The following is a 6,040-nucleotide window of genomic DNA, read 5'->3' as shown; positions in this document are numbered from 1 at the left end:
CACTTTCATTAATAAGTACACTGTCAGCTTTTAGATAGGCCAGTCCTTGTCGTAAATGAGCCTGCCTCCCTTTCTACATCTGACCGTGGAATTGCCAATCAGGGAAAACATGCTCAAGCCATGCTGCGTTAAGTGTTTATGATGGCCTCAGGAAAAAGTTGTGTTGCAGTTGGTCTTTATTTTGGTGTTGGTTTCTTGGTTGTGCGTTTTAGCTCATTTCCTTTGTTTCTGTGGCACTGGAAGAGGGTAATGCTTTGATAAGGTCTGGCTCTTCAGTCTTTCTTTTCTGGTAATCTAAATTTAACATCTTGTTTGATGTCTTCTGTTTTGTTTTGTAACTTAGAAGTAGACCTAATACAGAGTTTTTGTTTTGTCGGTTGATTCCACCAGGTTACTGTCGACTGACCTATCAATTATTAAATTCATAATTAGAGCCCGACCGATATATCGGTTTGGCCGATATATCGGCCATTATTTGACTTTTTTGACAACATCGGGATCAGCAATTATGCAGAAGATGTGTCCCGATTTTTAAATAAGTATAATAAACAAAAAAAAACATTGATTATTTATCTGTACTTGTCTGTTCGAATGTTGTAATTGCTATTTACTAGAATTATCCAGTAGAGGGAGCTCTAATACAAGTGTGAACTGCAGCAGTTGACGCTACTTCTGTCATAAGACGTTTGTCACTCGTGCCTCATCCAATATTCTCCACTGCAAGACTTGTCTGCACAGATTCGATTGCCCCAATAAAGGTATGTATATTTAGCGAAAGTTTTTAATTAAATGCGTTTATACGACCACTATGTTTATCAATCATCATTCTCAAGCCAGCGAGCTAGCTAACATATTGTGGCGATCTTGCCTGTGTGTAACTAAATAATTGTTAGCTTGTTAGCGGTTAACTTGTCCCGCTCCGCGATCGTGTAAATACTCGTTATTTTGAATGTGTGTAGCCTGCTAGGAATCGCTTCCGTAGCGCTAGCAGCCCTCGGGTTTATGATTTTCACCGTCATGTTTCTGTCATTAGTCAATTAGCCAATACTGTTGTTGTATTCCCTGCCTGTCTCTGTTTTGCGTGTCTCGTGCTGCTGTTTCCCGCTGTATGTAAATCCGACCTTTGTGTGATGTGCCGTTAAGGCTGTGTGATTGGTTAGTTTCCGTTGCGCCGGGGCAGCCAATCACGGCAAACGGGGTTTGACAAAAGCAGGCTTCGCCCAGCTATGATGGTCAGTCTACGAATTACCGTTTTGAGGAGATGTCACAAATAAAGCGAAGCTCCCCGGGAGCGATTCGAAAACAGCCAAGCCAGTCTCCGTCTCTGCTTCCTCGCGAAAACGCCACATTGGTGTCCGGAAGTGGGATTCAGCTAGCTGAAGTGGAGAAGGCGATCCGAGAGCTGGAAGACAGACTGGGGGTACCGAGGCGGCGGAAGACCGAGGCAGCAGAGACGGCGACGGGCGCCGATCTGCAGAGCTCGGTGGCGCAACGACAGAGGGCCCCCAGACAACCAGACGGAGCCAGTGCTGTTCGACCAACGCACCCGAGGGAAGCTAACGTTAGCACGCCAGCCAGCGCCAGCATGACAACCACCACGGCAGCTAGCACACAGCCGAAGCTAGCCCGGTTCAGTGGAGCAGCACAGTGGGAGACGTACCTAGCCCAGCTGCAGCTGGCTGCCCGTCACTGCGGCTGGAGCGAGAGCCAGACGGCGACGCATCTAGCACTCGCTCTGGAGGGTCCAGCGCTGCAGGTCCTGCTAGACCTCGATGCTGCCGAACAGGGCGATCTGAAGGCACTGACGACGGCCTTGGCAAGGCGTTTCGGCCAGAGGCGGTCAATGCAGAGCAGTCGGGAGAAGCTCAACAGCCGCCGCCGCGAAGGAAAAGAGAGCTGGGGGACCGTGGCTGCAGACGTGCGACTCCACGCTCGGCAGGGCTACCCGTCCCTCGACTCGGCAGGGCAGGACGAGAGAGATTATGAGAGCTGAAAGCAAATTCCAGCCCGCCCTTTTCAGGGCAGGAGAGCAGCCTGCCCTTTTGAGGGCGGAAGAGCAATCCATCCAACAGCGAGTGGGCCGACTGGGAGAGGCGGGCGGGCTATACCTGCATTGTAGGCTGGATGGGCAAGCCTGCTGGGCACTGGTCGACACGGGGGCCACCATCTCCCTGGTGCGACCGGGAACGCTCCCCAACACTGCCTGGTCCTCAACAACCACTCAGCTGCAGTCAGTGACGGGACAGAGGCTCACCATGCGGGGCAAGAAGATGGTGAGCGTGGAGGTCGGAAACAGAGAGGTGGTGACGCACGAGTTCTGGCTGGCCGACATCAGCGACACGTGCATAATCGGCCTGGATCTGCTGGTCCACTGGGGTGCTACGGTGGACATTGCCAACGCCAGGCTCTCCATCGGTGCCACCACCCTCGCCCTCCACGCCACCCCCAAGAGGAAACGCAGGTCCAGGAGGACCCGTCGCCGAGCAGCCTCAGCCCACCCTCACCAGCCGCCGCCAGCCTCAGCCCACCCTCACCAGCCGCCGCCAGCCTCAGCCCACCCTCACCAGCCGCCGCCCCAGCTAACCAACACAGAGCGTGGCTCGCCTGCCCCACTGTCACAACCTGCGCCCCCCTCTGTCGAGACGGTGAGTGCTGTCCGCGGGCTGTGGCGACGCAGCTGCAGCGGCCTCAACCCTCACCAATGCCAACAGCTTTACGAAGTGGCCCGAGGCGTACGCGGTGCCGGACCAAAGTGCTGCAACAACAGCGGGGAAGCTAGTCGAGGAGATGTTTGCCCGTTTCGGGGTCCCCGCCCAACTCCACAGCGACCAGGGGCGAAATTTTGAATCGCGGGTGCTGGCTGAGGTCTGCAGTCGGCTCGGGGTAGCGAAGACCCGCACAACTCCACTCCATCCCCAGAGCGACGGACTGGTTGAACGGTTCAACAAGACCCTGACTGCACAACTCGCTATCCTCGCCAGCCAGCACCAACGAGACTGGGACCGCCACCTGCCCCTGGTCCTGTGGTCCTACCGAACTGCCGTACAGGAGTCCAGCCTCTGCACGCCCGCCGCCCTGATGTTCGGACGGGAGCTCCGGACGCCCGTGGATTTGGTGTTCGGGGCCCCGCCTGAAAGCAGGGAACCAGCCCGTACAGAGGCCTGCTACTTCCGCCAGCTGCTGGAACGACTGCGGGTGGCACACGACTTCTCTCGCCAGGCCCAGGACACTGCGGGACTGCGGCAGAAGCGCGCCTACGATCAGCACTGCAAGGGGCAGGCCTTCAAGCCAGGTGATAAAGTGTGGGTCCACTGCCCAGTGCGCAAGAAGGGCCTGTCTCCTAAGCTGCAGTCACATTGGCGTGGGCCTGGCGAGATCTTGGAGCGGCTGAGTGAGGTGACGTATCGCCTGCGCATGCCAAATCGAGGGCGCCTGGTGGTGCTCCACCAAGACCGACTCGCACCTTACCAACCACTCGCCACCGAAAACGCAGCTGGCGGACAAGGTAGCAGCCCTGTCCCCTCTACACCACCGGCAGCAGAGGAAATGGCACAGCCCACCGCGGGCCGACCTACTCGGAAGCGACGGCTACCGAATTATTTAATCGACTACGAGGTAAATCGCATAGAAATTGTGGGTCGTCGGGGACTAGCGACCCTTTAGGTGGGGGCTGTGTGGCGATCTTGCCTGTGTGTAACTAAATAATTGTTAGCTTGTTAGCGGTTAACTTGTCCCGCTCCGCGATCGTGTAAATACTCGTTATTTTGAATGTGTGTAGCCTGCTAGGAATCGCTTCCGTAGCGCTAGCAGCCCTCGGGTTTATGATTTTCACCGTCATGTTTCTGTCATTAGTCAATTAGCCAATACTGTTGTTGTATTCCCTGCCTGTCTCTGTTTTGCGTGTCTCGTGCTGCTGTTTCCCGCTGTATGTAAATCCGACCTTTGTGTGATGTGCCGTTAAGGCTGTGTGATTGGTTAGTTTCCGTTGCGCCGGGGCAGCCAATCACGGCAAACGGGGTTTGACAAAAGCAGGCTTCGCCCAGCTATGATGGTCAGTCTACGAATTACCGTTTTGAGGAGATGTCACAAATAAAGCGAAGCTCCCCGGGAGCGATTCGAAAACAGCCAAGCCAGTCTCCGTCTCTGCTTCCTCGCGAAAACGCCACAATATTTGATTCAGTTTAGCAAGCTAGCTGGCTAGCAAGCCTTTATGAAGTGGCAGTGAGCACATAAGCAGCGTAGGATCCACATTTCCAGAGGACATCGCTGGATTCTCAAATAAATAACCAGCCAAAATAAAATGGTGATTGAATGCATCACACATTTGTTTTTTTATCTAAGATAATGATATTAGCTACTATATGATGCTGTGTCAATAGCCAGCGCGTTATTGCAAGCGAGTGTGTCATCTAGCCACGCGTCATCGTAGCAAGCTAACCAGACAGTAAAAACGCCGATAAAACACTTCTAACGTGGATCATTTTAAGCCATGTTATCTAGCTTTGTCGTGATAACATGAGAGAAGGATTGCTGTTGGAGAAGTGAATCAACCAACACTTAGCGCGGGTAACCTGCACGAAAGCGCATTGTAGTTTTTTTCACCACCAAATTCTTATGAACAAGCCTCACGTTACGTATTTCATCCAGTCAATTTAGTTTCATCTAACGTTAAAGTTGATTCACTCATTAGCCCCGCTAGATAAAGTCTTACTCTTTGAGATCATGTAGTAGGAATAAAATAAGAAAATATAATTCATTTACTGAGAATAGATACTAAGAAATAATAACAAATTAATAACAACAATAATAATAATATTCATAAAAATACATGTTTGAAACTGGAAAACTGATTTTTTTTAAATAATTTTTTTTATAGATGGCTGGAAAAGGAGTAAAAGCAACGTGTGGAGTTATTTTGAATTCACATGGTGTTAATATATATATATATATATTTAATTTAATTTAATATCATCTTTTACATTTTTTTTATCTATCAAAAAGTTCTTTGTGTGTTTATTTTTATTTATTTGTTTGCTTAAGTTAAATGTTCTCAAATATAGAAACTTTGATAAAATATAAGTTTTTCAAATTGATTTGAAAATGTTGCACTTTTGACAAAATATCGGTCAAAACATCGGTAATCGGTGGGCTAGGACTCTCCAAAATCGGGATCGGCATCGGACCCAAAAATCTGGCATTGGTCGGGCTCTATTCATAATTGTCATTTTCAATAATACTTGTTAAATCACATAAAATATATTTTATATGTAGGTTAAGTGAGCAGTGTACAGCATCAGGGTGTCCTGAGATGGCCTCAGCACAGGGGCTCAGCTGATCCCTAAGCAGTGTGCAGCACCAGGGGGTCATGAGACAGACTCAGCTCAGGGGCTCAGCTGATCCCTTAGCAGTGTGCAGCACCAGGGGGTCCTGAGACGGCCTCAGCACAGGGACTCAGCTGATCCCTTAGCCCATAGTGATGGATGACAAAGAGATTTTACATTTGTGCAACCTCATATTTGTACCCCAGTGAAACAGGAAATGGTGAAAGGCAGCAATACAGTTCCGGGGGACTGAGATCAATTTTTTTTTAGTAAAATTTCTTTAGATGCCACTTTGTTTGGTTTTATTTTAAATATTCTTTAGGGGTGCCAATAATTTTGACCCCTATGTTTTTGAGAAATTTTTTTTTTTTTTTTTAAAGTTTTTTATAAGAATTGTTTTATTAAAGTGAAAGTAAGCAGTTTCTACAGATGTTTGAGCAGATAATTAAAATCATTAGGTTTATTGTTTCTTTTATATAATCATTTATGCTAATTTTAAGGAAGAGTGCCAATAATTCTTCTTTACTTGAATGTATGAACTCTTCTTTGCAGACTGAACAGCTGTGACCTCACAGAGAAGTCCTGTGATATTGTGGCCTCAGCTCTCCAGTCACCAAACTCAGCCCTGAGAGATCTGGACCTCAGCTCCAATAACCTGCGAGATTCAGGAGTGGAGCTGCTCTCTGCTGGACTGATGAGTCCAAACTGTAAACTACAGA

This window comes from Anguilla rostrata, chromosome 13, assembly GCF_018555375.3.
Source record: "Anguilla rostrata isolate EN2019 chromosome 13, ASM1855537v3, whole genome shotgun sequence".
NCBI classification, from domain to species: Eukaryota; Metazoa; Chordata; class Actinopteri; order Anguilliformes; family Anguillidae; genus Anguilla; species Anguilla rostrata.
The sequence above is the reverse complement of the archived record's forward strand: the minus strand, read 5'-3'. Positions refer to the sequence as shown.